The 26,699-nt window shown below is 53.9% G+C and overlaps 1 long non-coding RNA gene across 1 annotated transcript in view; it reads left to right on the top strand.

Annotated features, from left to right (window-relative positions):
• Nucleotides 1-318: 318 nt before the first annotated feature.
• The window catches only part of LOC130304178 (uncharacterized), a 65,671-nt gene continuing 39,290 nt past the window's right edge, over nucleotides 319-26,699 (top strand). Inside the window, exon 1 of the long non-coding RNA XR_008853977.1 lies at nucleotides 319-409. This is a non-coding gene — a long non-coding RNA (uncharacterized LOC130304178). The remainder of the gene's footprint in view (nucleotides 410-26,699) is intronic.

The raw sequence follows: 26,699 nt of genomic DNA, 5'->3' as shown, positions 1-26,699 counted from the left end.
GCCCTTATATACAGAGTTCCTATATACACCCTGCTCTTATATACAGAGTTCCTATATACATCCTGCCCTTATATACAGAGCTCTTCTATACACCCTGCCCTTATACACAGAGCTGCTATATACACTCATCCCTTATATACAGAGCTCTTCTATACACTCTGCCCTTATACACAGCGCCCCCAGTGTCTTTATATCCGGGTGGGGGAGGGGCACAGTCAGCGGCTGAGACGGAGAGCGAGGAAGGAAGAGGAGGAACGCCCCGCCCCTCCTCTATACTGAGCGCTGATTGGTGGAGCGGACAGTCAGTACGCGCTTCGGCTCGTCTCGTTCCTGTACACAGATTGGTGGGGCAAAGCCCGAACAGAGCCACACCCCCGAGGACCCGGCCGCGCATACGACATAGGACATGGTGAGCTCCGCAGTGTATACTAGACTCTGTCCTCCAATCCTCAGTGTATCCCCCTCATCTTCTGTCCTCCAATCCTAAGTGTATCCCCTCATCCTCTGTCCCCCAATCCTCAGTGTATCCCCCTCATCCTCTGTCACCCAATCCTCAGTGTATCCCCCTCATCCTCTGTCCCCCAATCCTCAGTGTATCCCCCTCATCCTCTGCCCCCCAATCCTCAGTGTATCCTCCTCATCCTCTGTCCCCCAATCCTCAGTGTATCCCCCTCATCCTCTGTCCCCCAATCCTCAGTGTATCCCCCTCATCCTCTGTCCTCCAATCCTCAGTGTATCCCCCTTAACCTCTGTCCTCCAATCCTCAGTGTATCCCCCTCATCCTCTGCCACCCAATCCTCAGTGTATCCCCCTCATCCTCTGTCCTCCAATCCTCAGTGTATCCCCCTCATCCTCTGTCCCCCAATCCTCAGTGTATCCCCCTAATCCTCAGTCCACTAATCCTCAGTGTATCCCCTTATCCTCTGTCCACTAATCCTCAGTGTATCCCCCTCATCCTCTATTCTCCAATCCTCAGTGTATCCCCCTCATCCTCTGTCCCCCAATCCTCAGTGTATCCCCCTCATCCTCTGTCCCCCAATCCTCAGTGTATCCCCCTCATCTTCTGTCCTCCAATCCTAAGTGTATCCCCTCATCCTCTGTCCCCCAATCCTCAGTGTATCCCCCTCATCCTCTGTCACCCAATCCTCAGTGTATCCCCCTCATCCTCTGTCCCCCAATCCTCAGTGTATCCCCCTCATCCTCTGTCCTCCAATCCTCAGTGTATCCCCCTCATCCTCTGTCCCCCAATCCTCAGTGTATCCCCCTCATCCTCTGTCCCCCAATCCTCAGTGTATCCCCCTCATCCTCTGCCACCCAATCCTCAGTGTATCCCCCTCATCCTCTGTCCTCCAATCCTCAGTGTATCCCCCTCATCCTCTGTCCCCCAATCCTCAGTGTATCCCCCTAATCCTCAGTCCACTAATCCTCAGTGTATCCCCTTATCCTCTGTCCACTAATCCTCAGTGTATCCCCCTCATCCTCTGTTCTCCAATCCTCAGTGTATCCCCCTCATCCTCTGTCCCCCAATCCTCAGTGTATCCCCCTCATCCTCTGTCCCCCAATCCTCAGTGGTATCCCCCTCATCCTCTATCCCCCAATCCTCAGTGGTATCCCCCTCATCCTCTGTCCTCCAATCCTCAGTGTATCCCCCTCATCCTCTATCCCCCAATCCTCAGTGTATCCCCCTCATCCTCTTCCCCCCAATCCTCAGTGTATCCCCCTAATCCTCAGTCCACTAATCCTCAGTGTATCCCCTTATCCTCTGTCCACTAATCCTCAGTGTATCCCCCTAATCCTCAGTCCACTAATCCTCAGTGTATCCCCCTCATCCTCTGTCCTCCAATCCTTAATGTATCCCCCTCATCCTCTGTCCCCCAATCCTCAGTGGTATCCCCCTCATCCTCTGTCCTCCAATCCTCATTGTATCCCCCTCATCCTCTATCCCCCAATCCTCAGTGTATCCCCCTCATCCTCTATCCCCCAATCCTCAGTGTATCCCCCTCATCCTCTATCCCCCAATCCTCAGTGTATCCCCCTCATCCTCTGTCCCCCAATCCTCAGTGTATCCCCCTCATCCTCTGTCCCCCAATCCTCAGTGCATCCCCCTCATCCTCTATCCCCCAATCCTCAGTGTATCCCCCTCATCCTCTGTCCCCCAATCCTCAGTGTATCCCCCTCATCCTCTGTCCTCCAATCCTCAGTGTATCCCCCTCATCCTCTATCCCCCAATCCTTAATGTATCCCCCTCATCCTCTGTCCTCCAATCCTCAGTGTATCCCCCTCATCCTCTGTCCCCCAATCCTCAGTGTATCCCCCTCATCCTCTGTCCTCCAATCCTCAGTGTATCCCCCTCATCCTCTGTCCCCCAATCCTCAGTGTATCCCCCTCATCCTCTATCCCCCAATCCTCAGTGTATCCCCCTCATCCTCTATCCACTAATCCTCAGTGTATCCCCCTCATCCTCTGTCCTCCAATCCTCAGTGTATCCCCCTCATCCTCTGTCCACCAATCCTCAGTGTATCCCCCTCATCCTCTGTCCACTAATCCTCAGTGTATCCCCCTTATCCTCTGTCCTCCAATCCTCAGTGTATCCCCCTCATCCTCTATCCCCCAATCCTCAGTGTATCCTCCTCATCCTCTGTCCTCCAATCCTCAGTGTATCCCCCTCATCTTCTGTCCTCCAATCCTAAGTGTATCCCCTCATCCTCTGTCCCCCAATCCTCAGTGTATCCCCCTCATCCTCTGTCCCCCAATCCTCAGTGTATCCCCCTCATCCTCTGTCACCCAATCCTCAGTGTATCCCCCTCATCCTCTGTCCCCCAATCCTCAGTGTATCCCCCTCATCCTCTGTCCTCCAATCCTCAGTGTATCCCCCTCATCCTCTGTTCCCCAATCCTCAGTGTATCCCCCTCATCCTCTGTCCCCCAATCCTCAGTGTATCCCCCTCATCCTCTGCCACCCAATCCTCAGTGTATCCCCCTCATCCTCTGTCCTCCAATCCTCAGTGTATCCCCCTCATCCTCTGTCCCCCAATCCTCAGTGTATCCCCCTAATCCTCAGTCCACTAATCCTCAGTGTATCCCCTTATCCTCTGTCCACTAATCCTCAGTGTATCCCCCTCATCCTCTGTTCTCCAATCCTCAGTGTATCCCCCTCATCCTCTGTCCACTAATCCTCAGTGTATCCCCCTCATCCTCTGTCCACTAATTCTCAGTGTATCCCCCTCATCCTCTGTCCCCCAATCCTCAGTGTATCCCCCTCATCCTCTGTCCCCCAATCCTCAGTGGTATCCCCCTCATCCTCTGTCCCCCAATCCTCAGTGGTATCCCCCTCATCCTCTGTCCTCCAATCCTCAGTTTATCCCCCTCATCCTCTATCCCCCAATCCTTAGTGTATCCCCCTCATCCTCTTCCCCCCAATCCTCAGTGTATCCCCCTAATCCTCAGTCCACTAATCCTCAGTGTATCCCCTTATCCTCTGTCCACTAATCCTCAGTGTATCCCCCTAATCCTCAGTCCACTAATCCTCAGTGTATCCCCCTCATCCTCTGTCCTCCAATCCTTAATGTATCCCCCTCATCCTCTGTCCCCCAATCCTCAGTGGTATCCCCCTCATCCTCTGTCCTCCAATCCTCAGTGTATCCCCCTCATCCTCTATCCCCCAATCCTCAGTGTATCCCCCTCATCCTCTATCCCCCAATCCTCAGTGTATCCCCCTCATCCTCTATCCCCCAATCCTCAGTGTATCCCCCTCATCCTCTGTCCCCCAATCCTCAGTGTATCCCCCTCATCCTCTGTCCCCCAATCCTCAGTGCATCCCCCTCAACCTCTATCCCCCAATCCTCAGTGTATCCCCCTCATCCTCTGTCCCCCAATCCTCAGTGTATCCCCCTCATCCTCTGTCCTCCAATCCTCAGTGTATCCCCCTCATCCTCTATCCCCCAATCCTTAATGTATCCCCCTCATCCTCTGTCCTCCAATCCTCAGTGTATCCCCCTCATCCTCTGTCCCCCAATCCTCAGTGTATCCCCCTCATCCTCTGTCCTCCAATCCTCAGTGTATCCCCCTCATCCTCTGTCCCCTAATCCTCAGTGTATCCCCCTCATCCTCTATCCCCCAATCCTCAGTGTATCCCCCTCATCCTCTATCCACTAATCCTCAGTGTATCCCCCTCATCCTCTGTCCTCCAATCCTCAGTGTATCCCCCTCATCCTCTGTCCACCAATCCTCAGTGTATCCCCCTCATCCTCTGTCCACTAATCCTCAGTGTATCCCCCTTATCCTCTGTCCTCCAATCCTCAGTGTATCCCCCTCATCCTCTATCCCCCAATCCTCAGTGTATCCTCCTCATCCTCTGTCCTCTAATCCTCAGTGTATCCCCCTCATCCTCTGTCCTCCAATCCTCAGTGTATCCCCCTCATCCTCTGTCCCCCAATACTCAGTGTATCCCCCTCATCCTTTATCCCCCAATCCTCAGTGTATCCCCCTCATCCTCTGTCCTCCAATCCTCAGTGTATCCCCCTCATCCTCTATCCCCCAATCCTTAATGTATCCCCCTCATCCTCTGTCCTCCAATCCTCAGTGTATCCCCCTCATCCTCTGTCCACCAATCCTCAGTGTATCCCCCTCATCCTCTGTCCACTAATCCTCAGTGTATCCCCCTTATCCTCTATCCTCCAATCCTCAGTGTATCCCCCTCATCCTCTGTCCCCCAATCCTCAGTGTATCCCCCTCATCCTCTGTCCTCCAATCCTCAGTGTATCCCCCTCATCCTCTGTCCCCCAATCCTCAGTGTATCCCCCTCATCCTCTATCCCCCAATCCTCAGTGTATCCCCCTCATCCTCTGTCCACTAATCCTCAGTGTATCCCCCTCATCCTCTGTCCTCCAATCCTCAGTGTATCCCCCTCATCCTCTGTCCACCAATCCTCAGTGTATCCCCCTCATCCTCTGTCCACTAATCCTCAGTGTATCCCCCTTATCCTCTGTCCTCCAATCCTCAGTGTATCCCCCTCATCCTCTGTCCCCAAATCCTCAGTGTATCCCCCTCATCCTCTGTCCTCCAATCCTCAGTGTATCCCCCTCATCCTCCATCCCCCAATCCTCAGTGTATCCCCCTCATCCTCTGTCCCCCAATCCTCAGTGTATCCCCCTCATCCTCTGTCCCCCAATCCTCAGTGTATCCCTCTCATCCTCTGTCCCCCAATCCTCAGTGTATCTCCCCTCATCCTCTGTCCTCCAATCCTTAGTGTATCCCCCTCAGCCTCTGTCCTCCAATCCTCAGTTTATCCCCCTCATCCTCTGCCCACTAATCCTCAGTGTATCCCCCTCATCCTCTGTCCCCCAATCCTCAGTGTATCCCCCTCATCCTCTATCCCCCAATCCTCAGTGTATCCCCCTCATCCTCTGTCCACCAATCCTCAGTGTATCCTCCTCATCCTCTGTCCACTAATCCTCAGTGTATCCCCCTTATCCTCTGTCCTCCAATCCTCAGTGTATCCCCCTCATCCTCTATCCCCCAATCCTCAGTGTATCCTCCTCATCCTCTGTCCTCCAATCCTCAGTGTATCCCCCTCATCCTCTGTCCACCAATCCTCAGTGTATCCCCCTCATCCTCTGTCCACTAATCCTCAGTGTATCCCCCCTTATCCTCTGTCCTCCAATCCTCAGTGTATCCCCCTCATCCTCTATCCCCCAATCCTAAGTGTATCCCCCTCATCCTCTGTCCCCAAATCCTCAGTGTATCCCCCTCATCCTCTGTCCTCCAATCCTCAGTGTATCCCCCTCATCCTCCGTCCCCCAATCCTCAGTGTATCCCCCTCATCCTCTGTCCTCCAATCCTCAGTGTATCCCCCTCATCCTCTGTCCACTAATCCTCAGTGTATCCCCCTCGGACTCTGTCCTCCAATCCTCAGTGTATCCCCCTCATCCTCTGCCCCCCAATCCTCAGTGTATCCCCCTCATCCTCTGTCCACTAATCCTCAGTGTATCCCCCTCATCCTCTGTCCTCCAATCCTCAGTGTATCCCCCTCATCCTCTGTCCCCCAATCCTCAGTGTATCCCCCTCATCCTCTGTCCCCCAATCCTCAGTGTATCTCCCCTCATCCTCTGTCCTCCAATCCTTAGTGTATCCCCCTCAGCCTCTGTCCTCCAATCCTCAGTGTATCCCCCTCATCCTCTGTCCACTATTCCTCAGTGTATCCCCCTCATCCTCTGTCCCCCAATCCTCAGTGTATCCCCCTCATCCTCTGTCCCCCAATCCTCAGTGTATCCCCCTCATCCTCTGTCCTCCAATCCTTAGTGTATCCCCCTCATCCTCTGTCCCCCAATCCTCAGTGTATCCCCCTCATCCTCTGTCCTCCAATCCTTAGTGTATCCCCCTCATCCTCTGCCCCCCAATCCTCCGTGTATCCCCCTCATCCTCTGTCCCCCAATCCTCAGTGTATCCCCCTTATCCTCTGTCCACTAATCCTCAGTGTATCCCTCTCATCCTCTGTCCTCCAATCCTCAGTGTATCCTCCTCAGCCTCTGTCCCCCAATCCTCAGTGTATCCTCCTCAGCCTCTGTCCCCCAATCCTCAGTGTATCCTCCTCAGCCTCTGTCTCCCAATCCTCAGTGTATCCCCCTCATCCTCTATCCTCCAATCCTCAGTATATCCCCCTCATCCTCTGTCACCCAATCCTCAGTGTATCCCCCTCATCCCATGTCCCCTAATCCTCAGTGTATCCCCCTCATCCTCTGTTCTCCAATCCTTAGTGTATCCCCCTCATCCTCTGCCCCCCAATCCTCAGTGTATCCCCCTAATCCTCTGTCCCCCAATCCTCAGTGTATCCTCCTTATCCTCTGTCCACTAATCCTCAGTGTATCCCTCTCATCCTCTGTCCTCCAATCCTCAGTGTATCCTCCTCAACCTCTGTCCCCCAATCCTCAGTGTATCCTCCTCAGCCTCTGTCCCCCAATCCTCAGTGTATCCCCCTCATCCTCTGTCCTCCAATCCTCAGTATATCCCCCTCATCCTCTATCCTCCAATCCTCAGTGTATCCCCCTTATCCTCTGTCCTCCAATCCTCAGTGTATCCCCCTCATCCTCTATCCCCCAATCCTCAGTGTATCCTCCTCATCCTCTGTCCTCCAATCCTCAGTGTATCCCCCTTATCCTCTGCCCTCCAATCCTCAGTGTATCCCCCTCATCCTCTATCCCCCAATCCTCAGTGTATCCCCCTCATCCTCTGTCCTCCAATCCTCATTGTATCCCCCTCATCCTCTGTCCCCCAATACTCAGTGTATCCCCCTCATCCTCTATCCCCCAATCCTCAGTGTATCCCCCTCATCCTCTGTCCCCCAATCCTCAGTGTATCCCCCTCATCCTCTGTCCTCCAATCCTCAGTGTATCCCCCTCATCCTCTATCCCCCAATCCTTAATGTATCCCCCTCATCCTCTGTCCATCAATCCTCAGTGTATGCCCCTCATCCTCTGTCCACCAATCCTCAGTGTATCCCTCTCATCCTCTGTCCACTAATCCTCAGTGTATCCCCCTATCCTCTGTCCTCCAATCCTCAGTGTATCCCCCTCATCCTCTGTCCCCCAATCCTCAGTGTATCCCCCTCATCCTCTGTCCTCCAATCCTCAGTGTATCCCCCTCATCCTCTGTCCCCCAATCCTCAGTGTATCGCCCTCATCCTCTATCCCCCAATCCTCAGTGTATCCCCCTCATCCTCTGTCCACTAATCCTCAGTGTATCCCCCTCATCCTCTGTCCTCCAATCCTCAGTGTATCCCCCTCATCCTCTGTCCACCAATCCTCAGTGTATCCCCCTCATCCTCTGTCCACTAATCCTCAGTGTATCCCCCTTATCCTCTGTCCTCCAATCCTCAGTGTATCCCCCTCATCCTCTGTCCCCAAATCCTCAGTGTATCCCCCTCATCCTCTGTCCCCCAATCCTCAGTGTATCCCCCTCATCCTCTATCCCCCAATCCTTAATGTATCCCCCTCATCCTCTGTCCCCCAATCCTCAGTGTATCCCCCTCATCCTCTGTCCTCCAATCCTCAGTGTATCCCCCTCATCCTCTATCCCCCAATCCTTAATGTATCCCCCTCGTCCTCTGTCCTCCAATCCTCAGTGTATCCCCCTCATCCTCTGTCCCCCAATCCTCAGTGTATCCCCCTCATCCTCTGTCCTCCAATCCTCAGTGTATCCCCCTCATCCTCTGTCCCCCAATCCTCAGTGTATCCCTCTCATCCTCTATCCCCCAATCCTCAGTGTATCCCCCTCATCCTCTATCCACTAATCCTCAGTGTATCCCCCTCATCCTCTGTCCTCCAATCCTAAGTGTATCCCCCTCATCCTCTGTCCTCCAATCCTCAGTGTATCCCCCTCATCCTCTGTCCACTAATCCTCAGTGTATCCCCCTTATTCTCTGTCCTCCAATCCTCAGTGTATCCCCCTCATCCTCTATCCCCCAATCCTCAGTGTATCCTCCTCATCCTCTGTCCTCCAATCCTCAGTGTATCCCCCTCATCTTCTGTCCTCCAATCCTAAGTGTATCCCCTCATCCTCTGTCCCCCAATCCTCAGTGTATCCCCCTCATCCTCTGTCCCCTAATCCTCAGTGTATCCCCCTCATCCTCTGTCACCCAATCCTCAGTGTATCCCCCTCATCCTCTGTCCCCCAATCCTCAGTGTATCCCCCTCATCCTCTGTCCTCCAATCCTCAGTGTATCCCCCTCATCCTCTGTCCCCCAATCCTCAGTGTATCCCCCTCATCCTCTGTCCCCCAATCCTCAGTGTATCCCCCTCATCCTCTGCCACCCAATCCTCAGTGTATCCCCCTCATCCTCTGTCCTCCAATCCTCAGTGTATCCCCCTCATCCTCTGTCCCCAATCCTCAGTGTATCCCCCTAATCCTCAGTCCACTAATCCTCAGTGTATCCCCTTATCCTCTGTCCACTAATCCTCAGTGTATCCCCCTCATCCTCTGTTCTCCAATCCTCAGTGTATCCCCCTCATCCTCTGTCCACTAATCCTCAGTGTATCCCCCTCATCCTCTGTCCACTAATCCTCAGTGTATCCCCCTCATCCTCTGTCCCCCAATCCTCAGTGTATCCCCCTCATCCTCTGTCCCCCAATCCTCAGTCGTATCCCCCTCATCCTCTGTCCCCCAATCCTCAGTGGTATCCCCCTCATCCTCTGTCCTCCAATCCTCAGTGTATCCCCCTCATCCTCTATCCCCCAATCCTCAGTGTATCCCCCTCATCCTCTTCCCCCCAATCCTCAGTGTATCCCCCTAATCCTCAGTCCACTAATCCTCAGTGTATCCCCTTATCCTCTGTCCACTAATCCTCAGTGTATCCCCCTAATCCTCAGTCCACTAATCCTCAGTGTATCCCCCTCATCCTCTGTCCTCCAATCCTTAATGTATCCCCCTCATCCTCTGTCCCCCAATCCTCAGTGGTATCCCCCTCATCCTCTGTCCTCCAATCCTCAGTGTATCCCCCTCATCCTCTATCCCCCAATCCTCAGTGTATCCCCCTCATCCTCTATCCCCCAATCCTCAGTGTATCCCCCTCATCCTCTATCCCCCAATCCTCAGTGTATCCCCCTCATCCTCTGTCCCCCAATCCTCAGTGTATCCCCCTCATCCTCTGTCCCCCAATCCTCAGTGCATCCCCCTCATCCTCTATCCCCCAATCCTCAGTGTATCCCCCTCATCCTCTGTCCCTCAATCCTCAGTGTATCCCCCTCATCCTCTGTCCTCCAATCCTCAGTGTATCCCCCTCATCCTCTATCCCCCAATCCTTAATGTATCCCCCTCATCCTCTGTCCTCCAATCCTCAGTGTATCCCCCTCATCCTCTGTCCCCCAATCCTCAGTGTATCCCCCTCATCCTCTGTCCTCCAATCCTCAGTGTATCCCCCTCATCCTCTGTCCCCCAATCCTCAGTGTATCCCCCTCATCCTCTATCCCCCAATCCTCAGTGTATCCCCCTCATCCTCTATCCACTAATCCTCAGTGTATCCCCCTCATCCTCTGTCCTCCAATCCTCAGTGTATCCCCCTCATCCTCTGTCCACCAATCCTCAGTGTATCCCCCTCATCCTCTGTTCACTAATCCTCAGTGTATCCCCCTTATCCTCTGTCCTCCAATCCTCAGTGTCTCCCCCTCATCCTCTATCCCCCAATCCTCAGTGTATCCTCCTCATCCTCTGTCCTCTAATCCTCAGTGTATCCCCCTCATCCTCTGTCCTCCAATCCTCAGTGTATCCCCCTCATCCTCTGTCCCCCAATACTCAGTGTATCCCCCTCATCCTCTATCCCCCAATCCTCAGTGTATCCCCCTCATCCTCTGTCCCCCAATCCTCAGTGTATCCCCCTCATCCTCTGTCCTCCAATCCTCAGTGTATCCCCCTCATCCTCTATCCCCCAATCCTTAATGTATCCCCCTCATCCTCTGTCCTCCAATCCTCAGTGTATCCCCCTCATCCTCTGTCCACCAATCCTCAGTGTATCCCCCTCATCCTCTGTCCACTAATCCTCAGTGTATCCCCCTTATCCTCTGTCCACCAATCCTCAGTGTATCCCCCTCATCCTCTGTCCCCCAATCCTCAGTGTATCCCCCTCATCCTCTGTCCTCCAATCCTCAGTATATCCCCCTCATCCTCTGTCCCCCAATCCTCAGTGTATCCCCCTCATCCTCTATCCCCCAATCCTCAGTGTATCCCCCTCATCCTCTGTCCACTAATCCTCAGTGTATCCCCCTCATCCTCTGTCCTCCAATCCTCAGTGTATCCCCCTCATCCTCTGTCCACCAATCCTCAGTGTATCCTCCTCATCCTCTGTCCACTAATCCTCAGTGTATCCCCCTCATCCTCTGTCCACTAATCCTCAGTGTATCCCCCTTATCCTCTGTCCTCCAATCCTCAGTGTATCCCCCTCATCCTCTGTCCCCAAATCCTCAGTGTATCCCCCTCATCCTCTGTCCTCCAATCCTCAGTGTATCCCCCTCATCCTCCGTCCCCCAATCCTCAGTGTATCCCCCTCATCCTCTGTCCTCCAATCCTCAGTGTATCCCCCTCATCCTCTGTCCACTAATCCTCAGTGTATCCCCCTCGGACTCTGTCCTCCAATCCTCAGTGTATCCCCCTCATCCTCTGTCCCCCAATCCTCAGTGTATCCCCCTCATCCTCTGTCCACTAATCCTCAGTGTATCCCCCTCATCCTCTGTCCCCCAATCCTCAGTGTATCCCCCTCATCCTCTGTCCCCCAATCCTCAGTGTATCCCTCTCATCCTCTGTCCCGCAATCCTCAGTGTATCTCCCCTCATCCTCTGTCCTCCAATCCTTAGTGTATCCCCCTCAGCCTCTGTCCTCCAATCCTCAGTGTATCCCCCTCATCCTCTGCCCACTAATCCTCAGTGTATCCCCCTCATCCTCTGTCCCCCAATCCTCAGTGTATCCCCCTCATCCTCTATCCCCCAATCCTCAGTGTATCCCCCTCATCCTCTGTCCACTAATCCTCAGTGTATCCCCCTCATCCTCTGTCCTCCAATCCTCAGTGTATCCCCCTCATCCTCTGTCCACCAATCCTCAGTGTATCCTCCTCATCCTCTGTCCACTAATCCTCAGTGTATCCCCCTTATCCTCTGTCCTCCAATCCTCAGTGTATCCCCCTCATCCTCTATCCCCCAATCCTCAGTGTATCCTCCTCATCCTCTGTCCTCTAATCCTCAGTGTATCCCCCTCATCCTCTGTCCTCCAATCCTCAGTGTATCCCCCTCATCCTCTGTCCCCCAATCCTCAGTGTATCCCCCTCATCCTCTATCCCCCAATCCTCAGTGTATCCTCCTCATCCTCTGTCCCCCAATCCTCAGTGTATCCCCCTCATCCTCTGTCCTCCAATCCTCAGTGTATCCCCCTCATCTTCTATCCCCCAATCCTTAATGTATCCCCCTCATCCTCTGTCCTCCAATCCTCAGTGTATCCCCCTCATCCTCTGTCCCCCAATCCTCAGTGTATCCCCCTCATCCTCTGTCCTCCAATCCTCAGTGTATCCCCCTCATCCTCTGTCCCCCAATCCTCAGTGTATCCCCCTCATCCTCTATCCCCCAATCCTCAGTGTATCCCCCTCATCCTCTGTCCACTAATCCTCAGTGTATCCCCCTCATCCTCTGTCCTCCAATCCTCAGTGTATCCCCCTCATCCTCTGTCCACCAATCCTCAGTGTATCCCCCTCATCCTCTGTCCACTAATCCTCAGTGTATCCCCCCTTATCCTCTGTCCTCCAATCCTCAGTGTATCCCCCTCATCCTCTATCCCCCAATCCTAAGTGTATCCCCCTCATCCTCTGTCCCCAAATCCTCAGTGTATCCCCCTCATCCTTTGTCCTCCAATCCTCAGTGTATCCCCCTCATCCTCCGTCCCCCAATCCTCAGTGTATCCCCCTCATCCTCTGTCCTCCAATCCTCAGTGTATCCCCCTCATCCTCTGTCCCCCAATCCTCAGTGTATCCCCCTCATCCTCTGTCCCCCAATCCTCAGTGTATCTCCCCTCATCCTCTGTCCTCCAATCCTTAGTGTATCCCCCTCAGCCTCTGTCCTCCAATCCTCAGTGTATCCCCCTCATCCTCTGTCCACTATTCCTCAGTGTATCCCCCTCATCCTCTGTCCCCCAATCCTCAGTGTATCCCCCTCATCCTCTGTCCCCCAATCCTCAGTGTATCCCCCTCATCCTCTGTCCTCCAATCCTTAGTGTATCCCCCTCATCCTCTGTCCCCCAATCCTCAGTGTATCCCCCTCATCCTCTGTCCTCCAATCCTTAGTGTATCCCCCTCATCCTCTGCCCCCCAATCCTCCGTGTATCCCCCTCATCCTCTGTCCCCCAATCCTCAGTGTATCCCCCTTATCCTCTGTCCACTAATCCTCAGTGTATCCCTCTCATCCTCTGTCCTCCAATCCTCAGTGTATCCTCCTCAGCCTCTGTCCCCCAATCCTCAGTGTATCCTCCTCAGCCTCTGTCCCCCAATCCTCAGTGTATCCTCCTCAGCCTCTGTCTCCCAATCCTCAGTGTATCCCCCTCATCCTCTATCCTCCAATCCTCAGTGTATCCCCCTCATCCCATGTCCCCCAATCCTCAGTGTATCCCCCTCATCCTCTGTTCTCCAATCCTTAGTGTATCCCCCTCATCCTCTGCCCCCCAATCCTCAGTGTATCCCCCTAATCCTCTGTCCCCCAATCCTCAGTGTATCCTCCTTATCCTCTGTCCACTAATCCTCAGTGTAGCCCTCTCATCCTCTGTCCTCCAATCCTCAGTGTATCCTCCTCAACCTCTGTCCCCCAATCCTCAGTGTATCCTCCTCAGCCTCTGTCCCCCAATCCTCAGTGTATCCCCCTCATCCTCTGTCCTCCAATCCTCAGTATATCCCCCTCATCCTCTATCCTCCAATCCTCAGTGTATCCCCCTTTTCCTCTGTCCTCCAATCCTCAGTGTATCCCCCTCATCCTCTATCCCCCAATCCTCAGTGTATCCTCCTCATCCTCTGTCCTCTAATCCTCAGTGTATCCCCCTCATCCTCTGTCCTCCAATCCTCAGTGTATCCCCCTCATCCTCTGTCCCCCAATACTCAGTGTATCCCCCTCATCCTCTATCCCCCAATCCTCAGTGTATCCCCCTCATCCTCTGTCCCCCAATCCTCAGTGTATCCCCCTCATCCTCTGTCCTCCAATCCTCAGTGTATCCCCCTCATCCTCTATCCCCCAATCCTTAATGTATCCCCCTCATCCTCTGTCCTCCAATCCTCAGTGTATGCCCCTCATCCTCTGTCCACCAATCCTCAGTGTATCCCCCTCATCCTCTGTCCACTAATCCTCAGTGTATCCCCCTTATCCTCTGTCCTCCAATCCTCAGTGTATCCCCCTCATCCTCTGTCCCCCAATCCTCAGTGTATCCCCCTCATCCTCTGTCCTCCAATCCTCAGTGTATCCCCCTCTTCCTCTGTCCCCCAATCCTCAGTGTATCCCCATCATCCTCTATCCCCCAATCCTCAGTGTATCCCCCTCATCCTCTGTCCACTAATCCTCAGTGTATCCCCCTCATCCTCTGTCCTCCAATCCTCAGTGTATCCCCCTCATCCTCTGTCCACCAATCCTCAGTGTATCCCCCTCATCCTCTGTCCACTAATCCTCAGTGTATCCCCCTTATCCTCTGTCCTCCAATCCTCAGTGTTTCCCCCTCATCCTCTGTCCCCAAATCCTCAGTGTATCCCCCTCATCCTCTGCCCCCCAATCCTCAGTGTATCCCCCTCATCCTCCATACCCCAATCCTCAGTGTATCCCCCTCATCCTCTGTCCTCCAATCCTCAGTGTATCCCCCTCATCCTCTGTCCACTAATCCTCAGTGTATCTCCCTCGGACTCTGTCCTCCAATCCTCAGTGTATCCCCCTCATCCTCTGTCCCCCAATCCTCAGTGTATCCCCCTCATCCTCTGTCCACTAATCCTCAGTGTATCCCCCTCATCCTCTGTCCCCCAATTCTCAGTGTATCCCCCTCATCCTCTGTCCCCCAATCCTCAGTGTATCCCTCTCATCCTCTGTCCCCCAATCCTCAGTGTATCTCCCCTCATCCTCTGTCCTCCAATCCTTAGTGTATCCCCCTCAGCCTCTGTCCTCCAATCCTCAGTGTATCCCCCTCATCCTCTGCCCACTAATCCTCAGTGTATCCCCCTCATCCTCTGTCCCCCAATCCTCAGTGTATCCCCCTCATCCTCTATCCCCCAATCCTCAGTGTATCCCCCTCATCCTCTGTCCACTAATCCTCAGTGTATCCCCCTCATCCTCTGTCCTCCAATCCTCAGTGTATCCCCCTCATCCTCTGTCCACCAATCCTCAGTGTATCCCCCTCATCCTCTGTCCCCAAATCCTCAGTGTATCCCCCTCATCCTTTGTCCTCCAATCCTCAGTGTATCCCCCTCATCCTCCGTCCCCCAATCCTCAGTGTATCCCCCTCATCCTCTGTCCTCCAATCCTCAGTGTATCCCCCTCATCCTCTGTCCACTAATCCTCAGTGTATCCCCCTCGGACTCTGTCCTCCAATCCTCAGTGTATCCCCCTCATCCTCTGCCCCCCAATCCTCAGTGTATCCCCCTCATCCTCTGTCCACTAATCCTCAGTGTATCCCCCTCATCCTCTGTCCTCCAATCCTCAGTGTATCCCCCTCATCCTCTGTCCCCCAATCCTCAGTGTATCCCCCTCATCCTCTGTCCCCCAATCCTCAGTGTATCTCCCCTCATCCTCTGTCCTCCAATCCTTAGTGTATCCCCCTCAGCCTCTGTCCTCCATTCCTCAGTGTATCCCCCTCATCCTCTGTCCACTATTCCTCAGTGTATCCCCCTCATCCTCTGTCCCCCAATCCTCAGTGTATCCCCCTCATCCTCTGTCCCCCAATCCTCAGTGTATCCCCCTCATCCTCTGTCCTCCAATCCTTAGTGTATCCCCCTCATCCTCTGTCCCCCAATCCTCAGTGTATCCCCCTCATCCTCTGTCCTCCAATCCTTAGTGTATCCCCCTCATCCTCTGCCCCCCAATCCTCCGTGTATCCCCCTCATCCTCTGTCCCCCAATCCTCAGTGTATCCCCCTTATCCTCTGTCCACTAATCCTCAGTGTATCCCTCTCATCCTCTGTCCTCCAATCCTCAGTGTATCCTCCTCAGCCTCTGTCCCCCAATCCTCAGTGTATCCTCCTCAGCCTCTGTCCCCCAATCCTCAGTGTATCCTCCTCAGCCTCTGTCTCCCAATCCTCAGTGTATCCCCCTCATCCTCTATCCTCCAATCCTCAGTGTATCCCCCTCATCCCATGTCCCCCAATCCTCAGTGTATCCCCCTCATCCTCTGTTCTCCAATCCTTAGTGTATCCCCCTCATCCTCTGCCCCCCAATCCTCAGTGTATCCCCCTAATCCTCTGTCCCCCAATCCTCAGTGTATCCTCCTTATCCTCTGTCCACTAATCCTCAGTGTATCCCTCTCATCCTCTGTCCTCCAATCCTCAGTGTATCCTCCTCAACCTCTGTCCCCCAATCCTCCGTGTATCCTCCTCAGCCTCTGTCCCCCAATCCTCAGTGTATCCCCCTCATCCTCTGTCCTCCAATCCTCAGTATATCCCCCTCATCCTCTATCCTCCAATCCTCAGTGTATCCCCCTCATCCTCTATCCCCCAATCCTCAGTGTATCCTCCTCATCCTCTGTCCTCTAATCCTCAGTGTATCCCCCTCATCCTCTGTCCTCCAATCCTCAGTGTATCCCCCTCATCCTCTGTCCCCCAATACTCAGTGTATCCCCCTCATCCTCTATCCCCCAATCCTCAGTGTATCCCCCTCATCCTCTGTCCCCCAATCCTCAGTGTATCCCCCTCATCCTCTGTCCTCCAATCCTCAGTGTATCCCCCTCATCCTCTATCCCCCAATCCTTAATGTATCCCCCTCATCCTCTGTCCTCCAATCCTCAGTGTATGCCCCTCATCCTCTGTCCACCAATCCTCAGTGTATCCCCCTCATCCTCTGTCCACTAATCCTCAGTGTATCCCCCTTATCCTCTGTCCTCCAATCCTCAGTGTATCCCCCTCATCCTCTGTCCCCCAATCCTCAGTGTATCCCCCTCATCCTCTGTCCTCCAATCCTCAGTGTATCCCCCTCATCCTCTGTCCCCCAATCCTCAGTGTATCCCCCTCATCCTCTATCCCCCAATCCTCAGTGTATCCCCCTCATCCTCTGTCCACTAATCCTCAGTGTATCCCCCTCATCCTCTGTCCTCCAATCCTCAGTGTATCCCCCTCATCCTCTGTCCACCAATCCTCAGTGTATCCCCCTCATCCTCTGTCCACTAATCCTCAGTGTATCCCCCTTATCCTCTGTCCTCCAATCCTCAGTGTATCCCCCTCATCCTCTGTCCCCAAATCCTCAGTGTATCCCCCTCATCCTCTGTCCTCCAATCCTCAGTGTATCCCCCTCATCCTCCATACCCCAATCCTCAGTGTATCCCCCTCATCCTCTGTCCTCCAATCCTCAGTGTAACCCCCTCATCCTCTGTCCACTAATCCTCAGTGTATCCCCCTCGGACTCTGTCCTCCAATCCTCAGTGTATCCCCCTCATCCTCTGTCCCCCAATCCTCAGTGTATCCCCCTCATCCTCTGTCCACTAATCCTCAGTGTATCTCCCTCATCCTCTGTCCCCCAATCCTCAGTGTATCCCCCTCATCCTCTGTCCCCCAATCCTCAGTGTATCCCTCTCATCCTCTGTCCCCCAATCCTCAGTGTATCTCCCCTCATCCTCTGTCCTCCAATCCTTAGTGTATCCCCCTCAGCCTCTGTCCTCCAATCCTCAGTGTATCCCCCTCATCCTCTGCCCACTAATCCTCAGTGTATCCCCCTCATCCTCTGTCCCCCAATCCTCAGTGTATCCCCCTCATCCTCTATCCCCCAATCCTCAGTGTATCCCCCTCATCCTCTGTCCACTAATCCTCAGTGTATCCCCCTCATCCTCTGTCCTCCAATCCTCAGTGTATCCCCCTCATCCTCTGTCCACCAATCCTCAGTGTATCCCCCTCATCCTCTGTCCTCCAATCCTCAGTGTATCCCCCTCATCCTCTGTCCCCCAATCCTCAGTGTATCCCCCTCATCCTCTATCCCCCAATCCTCAGTGTATCCCCCTCATCCTCTGTCCACTAATCCTCAGTGTATCCCCCTCATCCTCTGTCCTCCAATCCTCAGTGTATCCCCCTCATCCTCTGTCCACCAATCCTCAGTGTATCCCCCTCATCCTCTGTCCACTAATCCTCAGTGTATCCCCCTTATCCTCTGTCCTCCAATCCTCAGTGTATCCCCCTCATCCTCTGTCCCCAAATCCTCAGTGTATCCCCCTCATCCTCTGTCCTCCAATCCTCAGTGTATCCCCCTCATCCTCCATACCCCAATCCTCAGTGTATCCCCCTCATCCTCTGTCCTCCAATCCTCAGTGTATCCCCCTCATCCTCTGTCCACTAATCCTCAGTGTATCCCCCTCGGACTCTGTCCTCCAATCCTCAGTGTATCCTCCTCATCCTCTGTCCCCCAATCCTCAGTGTATCCCCCTCATCCTCTGTCCACTAATCCTCAGTGTATCCCCCTCATCCTCTGTCCCCCAATCCTCAGTGTATCCCCCTCATCCTCTGTCCCCCAATCCTCAGTGTATCCCTCTCATCCTCTGTCCCCCAATCCTCAGTGTATCTCCCCTCATCCTCTGTCCTCCAATCCTTAGTGTATCCCCCTCAGCCTCTGTCCTCCAATCCTCAGTGTATCCCCCTCATCCTCTGCCCACTAATCCTCAGTGTATCCCCCTCATCCTCTGTCCCCCAATCCTCAGTGTATCCCCCTCATCCTCTATCCCCCAATCCTCAGTGTATCCCCCTCATCCTCTGTCCACTAATCCTCAGTGTATCCCCCTCATCCTCTGTCCTCCAATCCTCAGTGTATCCCCCTCATCCTCTGTCCACCAATCCTCAGTGTATCCCCCTCATCCTCTGTCCACTAATCCTCAGTGTATCCCCCTTATCCTCTGTCCTCCAATCCTCAGTGTATCCCCCTCATCCTCTATCCCCCAATCCTCAGTGTATCCTCCTCATCCTCTGTCCTCTAATCCTCAGTGTATCCCCCTCATCCTCTTTCCTCCAATCCTCAGTGTATCCCCCTCATCCTCTGTCCCCCAATCCTCAGTGTATCCCCCTCATCCTCTATCCCCCAATCCTCAGTGTATCCTCCTCATCCTCTGTCCCCCAATCCTCAGTGTATCCCCCTCATCCTCTGTCCTCCAATCCTCAGTGTATCCCCCTCATCTTCTATCCCCCAATCCTTAATGTATCCCCCTCATCCTCTGTCCTCCAATCCTCAGTGTATCCCCCTCATCCTCTGTCCCCCAATCCTCAGTGTATCCCCCTCATCCTCTGTCCTCCAATCCTCAGTGTATCCCCCTCATCCTCTGTCCCCCAATCCTCAGTGTATCCCCCTCATCCTCTATCCCCCAATCCTCAGTGTATCCCCCTCATCCTCTGTCCACTAATCCTCAGTGTATCCCCCTCATCCTCTGTCCTCCAATCCTCAGTGTATCTCCCTCATCCTCTGTCCACCAATCCTCAGTGTATCACCCTCATCCACTGTCCACTAATCCTCAGTGTATCCCTCTCATCCTCTGTCCTCCAATCCTCAGTGTATCCTCCTCAACCTCTGTCCCCCAATCCTCAGTGTATCCTCCTCAACCTCTGTCCCCCAATCCTCAGTGTATCCCCCTCATCCTCTGTCCTCCAATCCTCAGTATATCCCCCTCATCCTCTATCCTCCAATCCTCAGTGTATCCCCCTTATCCTCTGTCCTCCAATCCTCAGTGTATCCCCCTCATCCTCTATCCCCCAATCCTCAGTGTATCCCCCTCATCCTCTGTCCCCCAATCCTCAGTGTATCCCCCTCATCCTCTGTCCACTAATCCTCAGTGTATCCCCCTCATCCTCTGTCCCCCAATCCTCAGTGTATCCCCCTCATCCTCTGTCCCCCAATCCTCAGTGTATCCCTCTCATCCTCTGTCCCCCAATCCTCAGTGTATCTCCCCTCATCCTCTGTCCTCCAATCCTTAGTGTATCCCCCTCAGCCTCTGTCCTCCAATCCTCAGTGTATCCCCCTCATCCTCTGCCCACTAATCCTCAGTGTATCCCCCTCATCCTCTGTCCCCCAATCCTCAGTGTATCCCCCTCATCCTCTATCCCCCAATCCTCAGTGTATCCCCCTCATCCTCTGTCCACTAATCCTCAGTGTATCCCCCTCATCCTCTGTCCTCCAATCCTCAGTGTATCCCCCTCATCCTCTGTCCACCAATCCTCAGTGTATCCCCCTCATCCTCTGTCCACTAATCCTCAGTGTATCCCCCTTATCCTCTGTCCTCCAATCCTCAGTGTATCCCCCTCATCCTCTATCCCCCAATCCTCAGTGTATCCTCCTCATCCTCTGTCCTCTAATCCTCAGTGTATCCCCCTCATCCTCTTTCCTCCAATCCTCAGTGTATCCCCCTCATCCTCTGTCCCCCAATCCTCAGTGTATCCCCCTCATCCTCTATCCCCCAATCCTCAGTGTATCCTCCTCATCCTCTGTCCCCCAATCCTCAGTGTATCCCCCTCATCCTCTGTCCTCCAATCCTCAGTGTATCCCCCTCATCTTCTATCCCCCAATCCTTAATGTATCCCCCTCATCCTCTGTCCTCCAATCCTCAGTGTATCCCCCTCATCCTCTGTCCCCCAATCCTCAGTGTATCCCCCTCATCCTCTGTCCTCCAATCCTCAGTGTATCCCCCTCATCCTCTGTCCCCCAATCCTCAGTGTATCCCCCTCATCCTCTATCCCCCAATCCTCAGTGTATCCCCCTCATCCTCTGTCCACTAATCCTCAGTGTATCCCCCTCATCCTCTGTCCTCCAATCCTCAGTGTATCTCCCTCATCCTCTGTCCACCAATCCTCAGTGTATCCCCCTCATCCACTGTCCACTAATCCTCAGTGTATCCCTCTCATCCTCTGTCCTCCAATCCTCAGTGTATCCTCCTCAACCTCTGTCCCCCAATCCTCAGTGTATCCTCCTCAACCTCTGTCCCCCAATCCTCAGTGTATCCCCCTCATCCTCTGTCCTCCAATCCTCAGTATATCCCCCTCATCCTCTATCCTCCAATCCTCAGTGTATCCCCCTTATCCTCTGTCCTCCAATCCTCAGTGTATCCCCCTCATCCTCTATCCCCCAATCCTCAGTGTATCCTCCTCATCCTCTGTCCTCTAATCCTCAGTGTATCCCCCTCATCCTCTGTCCTCCAATCCTCAGTGTATCCCCCTCATCCTCTGTCCCCCAATACTCAGTGTATCCCCCTCATCCTCTATCCCCCAATCCTCAGTGTATCCCCCTCATCCTCTGTCCCCCAATCCTCAGTGTATCCCCCTCATCCTCTGTCCTCCAATCCTCAGTGTATCCCCCTCATCCTCTATCCCCCAATCCTTAATGTATCCCCCTCATCCTCTATCCCCCAATCCTCAGTGTATCCCCCTCATCCTCTGTCCACTAATCCTCAGTGTATCCCCCTCATCCTCTGTCCTCCAATCCTCAGTGTATCCCCCTCATCCTCTGTCCACCAATCCTCAGTGTATCCCCCTCATCCTCTGTCCTCCAATCCTCAGTGTATCCCCCTCATCCTCTGTCCCCCAATCCTCAGTGTATCCCCCTCATCCTCTATCCCCCAATCCTCAGTGTATCCCCCTCATCCTCTGTCCACTAATCCTCAGTGTATCCCCCTCATCCTCTGTCCTCCAATCCTCAGTGTATCCCCCTCATCCTCTGTCCACCAATCCTCAGTGTATCCCCCTCATCCTCTGTCCACTAATCCTCAGTGTATCCCCCTTATCCTCTGTCCTCCAATCCTCAGTGTATCCCCCTCATCCTCTGTCCCCAAATCCTCAGTGTATCCCCCTCATCCTCTGTCCTCCAATCCTCAGTGTATCCCCCTCATCCTCCATACCCCAATCCTCAGTGTATCCCCCTCATCCTCTGTCCTCCAATCCTCAGTGTATCCCCCTCATCCTCTGTCCACTAATCCTCAGTGTATCCCCCTCGGACTCTGTCCTCCAATCCTCAGTGTATCCCCCTCATCCTCTGTCCCCCAATCCTCAGTGTATCCCCCTCATCCTCTGTCCACTAATCCTCAGTGTATCCCCCTCATCCTCTGTCCCCCAATCCTCAGTGTATCCCCCTCATCCTCTGTCCCCCAATCCTCAGTGTATCCCTCTCATCCTCTGTCCCCCAATCCTCAGTGTATCTCCCCTCATCCTCTGTCCTCCAATCCTTAGTGTATCCCCCTCAGCCTCTGTCCTCCAATCCTCAGTGTATCCCCCTCATCCTCTGCCCACTAATCCTCAGTGTATCCCCCTCATCCTCTGTCCCCCAATCCTCAGTGTATCCCCCTCATCCTCTATCCCCCAATCCTCAGTGTATCCCCCTCATCCTCTGTCCACTAATCCTCAGTGTATCCCCCTCATCCTCTGTCCTCCAATCCTCAGTGTATCCCCCTCATCCTCTGTCCACCAATCCTCAGTGTATCCCCCTCATCCTCTGTCCACTAATCCTCAGTGTATCCCCCTTATCCTCTGTCCTCCAATCCTCAGTGTATCCCCCTCATCCTCTATCCCCCAATCCTCAGTGTATCCTCCTCATCCTCTGTCCTCTAATCCTCAGTGTATCCCCCTCATCCTCTTTCCTCCAATCCTCAGTGTATCCCCCTCATCCTCTGTCCCCCAATCCTCAGTGTATCCCCCTCATCCTCTATCCCCCAATCCTCAGTGTATCCTCCTCATCCTCTGTCCCCCAATCCTCAGTGTATCCCCCTCATCCTCTGTCCTCCAATCCTCAGTGTATCCCCCTCATCTTCTATCCCCCAATCCTTAATGTATCCCCCTCATCCTCTGTCCTCCAATCCTCAGTGTATCCCCCTCATCCTCTGTCCCCCAATCCTCAGTGTATCCCCCTCATCCTCTGTCCTCCAATCCTCAGTGTATCCCCCTCATCCTCTGTCCCCCAATCCTCAGTGTATCCCCCTCATCCTCTATCCCCCAATCCTCAGTGTATCCCCCTCATCCTCTGTCCACTAATCCTCAGTGTATCCCCCTCATCCTCTGTCCTCCAATCCTCAGTGTATCTCCCTCATCCTCTGTCCACCAATCCTCAGTGTATCCCCCTCATCCACTGTCCACTAATCCTCAGTGTATCCCTCTCATCCTCTGTCCTCCAATCCTCAGTGTATCCTCCTCAACCTCTGTCCCCCAATCCTCAGTGTATCCTCCTCAACCTCTGTCCCCCAATCCTCAGTGTATCCCCCTCATCCTCTGTCCTCCAATCCTCAGTATATCCCCCTCATCCTCTATCCTCCAATCCTCAGTGTATCCCCCTTATCCTCTGTCCTCCAATCCTCAGTGTATCCCCCTCATCCTCTATCCCCCAATCCTCAGTGTATCCTCCTCATCCTCTGTCCTCTAATCCTCAGTGTATCCCCCTCATCCTCTGTCCTCCAATCCTCAGTGTATCCCCCTCATCCTCTGTCCCCCAATACTCAGTGTATCCCCCTCATCCTCTATCCCCCAATCCTCAGTGTATCCCCCTCATCCTCTGTCCCCCAATCCTCAGTGTATCCCCCTCATCCTCTGTCCTCCAATCCTCAGTGTATCCCCCTCATCCTCTATCCCCCAATCCTTAATGTATCCCCCTCATCCTCTGTCCTCCAATCCTCAGTGTATGCCCCTCATCCTCTGTCCACCAATCCTCAGTGTATCCCCCTCATCCTCTGTCCACTAATCCTCAGTGTATCCCCCTTATCCTCTGTCCTCCAATCCTCAGTGTATCCCTCTCATCCTCTGCCCCCCATTCCTCAGTGTATCCCCCTCATCCTCTGTCCACCAATCCTCAGTGTATCCCCCTCATCCTCTGTCCTCCAATCCTCAGTGTATCCCCCTCATCCTCCGTCCCCCAATCCTCAGTGTATCCCCCTCATCCTCTGCCCCTTAATCCTCAGTGTATCCCCCTCATCCTCTGCCCCCCAATCGTCAGTGTATCCCCCTCAGCCTCTGTCCCCAATCCTCAGTGTATCCCCCTCATCCTCTGTCCCCCAATCCTTAGTGTATCCCCCTCATCCTCCGTCCCCCAATCCTCAGTGTATCTCCCCTCATCCTCCGTCCCCCAATCCTCCGTGTATCCCCCTCATCCTCCGTCCCCCAATCCTCAGTTTATCCCCCTCATCCTCTGCCCCCCAATCCTCAGTGTATCCCCCTCATCCTCTGCCCCCCAATCCTCAGTGTATCCCCTCATCCTCTGCCCCCCAATCCTCAGTGTATCCCCCTCATCCTCTGTCCTCCAATCCTCAGTGTATCCCCCTCATCCTCCGTCCTCCAATCCTCAGTGTATCCCCCTCATCCTCCGTCCTCCAATCCTCAGTGTATCTCCCCTCATCCTCCGTCCCCCAATCCTCAGTGTATCCCCCTCATCCTCTGTCCCCCAATCCTCAGTGTATCCCCCTCATCCTCTGTCCTCCAATCCTCAGTGTATCCCCCTCATCCTCTGCCCCCCAATCCTCAGTGTATCCCCCTCATCCTCTGCCCCTCAATCCTCAGTGTATCCCCTCATCCTCTGTCCCCTATTCCTCAGTGTATCCCCCTCATCCTCTACCCCCCAATCCTCAGTGTATCCCCCTCATCCTCTGCCCCCCATTCCTCTGTGTATCCCCTTCATCCTCTGTCCACTAATCCTCAGTGTATCCCCCTCATCCTCTGTCCTCCAATCCTCAGTGTATCCCCCTCATCCTCCGTCCCCCAATCCTCAGTGTATCCCCCTCATCCTCTGTTCACTAATCCTCAGTGTATCCCCCTCATCCTCTGTCCCCCAATCCTTAGTGTATCCCCCTCATCCTCTGTCCCCCAATCCTCAGTGTATCTCCCCTCATCCTCCGTCCCCCAATCCTCCGTGTATCCCCCTCATCCTCCGTCCCCCAATCCTCAGTTTATCCCCCTCATCCTCTGCCCCCCAATCCTCAGTGTATCCCCCTCATCCTCTGCCCCCCAATCCTCAGTGTATCCCCTCATCCTCTGCCCCCCAAATCCTCAGTGTATCCCCCTCATCCTCTGTCCTCCAATCCTCAGTGTATCCCCCTCATCCTCCGTCCTCCAATCCTCAGTGTATCTCCCCTCATCCTCCGTCCCCCAATCCTCAGTGTATCCCCCTCATCCTCTGTCCCCCAATCCTCAGTGTATCCCCCTCATCCTCTGTCCTCCAATCCTCAGTGTATCCCCCTCATCCTCTGCCCCCCAATCCTCAGTGTATCCCCCTCATCCTCTGCCCCTCAATCCTCAGTGTATCCCCTCATCCTTTGTCCCCTATTCCTCAGTGTATCCCCCTCATCCTCTACCCCCCAATCCTCAGTGTATCCCCCTCATCCTCTGCCCCCCATTCCTCTGTGTATCCCCTTCATCCTCTGTCCACTAATCCTCAGTGTATCCCCCTCATCCTCTGTCCTCCAATCCTCAGTGTATCCCCCTCATCCTCCGTCCCCCAATCCTCAGTGTATCCCCCTCATCCTCTGTCCACTAATCCTCAGTGTATCCCCCTCATCCTCTATCCACTAATCCTCAGTGTATCCCCCTCATCCTCTATCCCCCAATCCTCAGTGTATCCCCCTCATCCTCTGTCCTCCAATCCTCAGTGTATCCCCCTAATCCTCTGTCCTCCACTCCTCAGTGTATCCCCCTTATCCTCTGTCCACTAATCCTCAGTGTATCCCCCTCAGCCTCTGTCCCCCAATCCTCAGTGTATCCCCCTCATCCTCTATCCCCAATCCTCAGTGCATCCCCCTCATCCTCTCTCCCACATTCCTCAGTGTATCCCCCTCATCCTCTATCCCCAATCCTCAGTGCATCCCCCTCATCCTCTGTCCCCCAATCCTCAGTGTATCCCCCTCATCCTCTATCCCCAATCCTCAGTGTATCCCCCTCATCCTCTATCCACTAATCCTCAGTGTATCCCCCTCATCCTCTATCCCCCAATACTCAGTGTATCCCCCTCAGCCTCTGTCCCCAATCCTCAATGTATCCCCCTCATCCTCTGTCCCCCAATCAACAGTATATCCCACTTATCCTCTGTCCCCCAATCCTCAGTCTATCCCCCCTCATCCTCCGTCCCCCAATCCTCAGTGTATCCCCCTCATCCTCTGTCCACCAATCCTCAGTGTATCCCCCTCATCCTCTGTCCACTAATCCTCAGTGTATCCCCCTTATCCTCTGTCCTCCAATCCTCAGTGTATCCCCCTCATCCTCTATCCCCCAATCCTCAGTGTATCCTCCTCATCCTCTGTCCTCTAATCCTCAGTGTATCCCCCTCATCCTCTTTCCTCCAATCCTCAGTGTATCCCCCTCATCCTCTGTCCCCCAATCCTCAGTGTATCCCCCTCATCCTCTATCCCCCAATCCTCAGTGTATCCTCCTCATCCTCTGTCCCCCAATCCTCAGTGTATCCCCCTCATCCTCTGTCCTCCAATCCTCAGTGTATCCCCCTCATCTTCTATCCCCCAATCCTTAATGTATCCCCCTCATCCTCTGTCCTCCAATCCTCAGTGTATCCCCCTCATCCTCTGTCCCCCAATCCTCAGTGTATCCCCCTCATCCTCTGTCCTCCAATCCTCAGTGTATCCCCCTCATCCTCTGTCCCCCAATCCTCAGTGTATCCCCCTCATCCTCTATCCCCCAATCCTCAGTGTATCCCCCTCATCCTCTGTCCACTAATCCTCAGTGTATCCCCCTCATCCTCTGTCCTCCAATCCTCAGTGTATCTCCCTCATCCTCTGTCCACCAATCCTCAGTGTATCCCCCTCATCCACTGTCCACTAATCCTCAGTGTATCCCTCTCATCCTCTGTCCTCCAATCCTCAGTGTATCCTCCTCAACCTCTGTCCCCCAATCCTCAGTGTATCCTCCTCAACCTCTGTCCCCCAATCCTCAGTGTATCCCCCTCATCCTCTGTCCTCCAATCCTCAGTATATCCCCCTCATCCTCTATCCTCCAATCCTCAGTGTATCCCCCTTATCCTCTGTCCTCCAATCCTCAGTGTATCCCCCTCATCCTCTATCCCCC

Source organism: Hyla sarda, unplaced genomic scaffold (assembly GCF_029499605.1).
Source record: "Hyla sarda isolate aHylSar1 unplaced genomic scaffold, aHylSar1.hap1 scaffold_1265, whole genome shotgun sequence".
NCBI lineage: Eukaryota > Metazoa > Chordata > Amphibia > Anura > Hylidae > Hyla > Hyla sarda.
The sequence above is the reverse complement of the archived record's forward strand: the minus strand, read 5'-3'. Positions and strand labels throughout refer to the sequence as shown.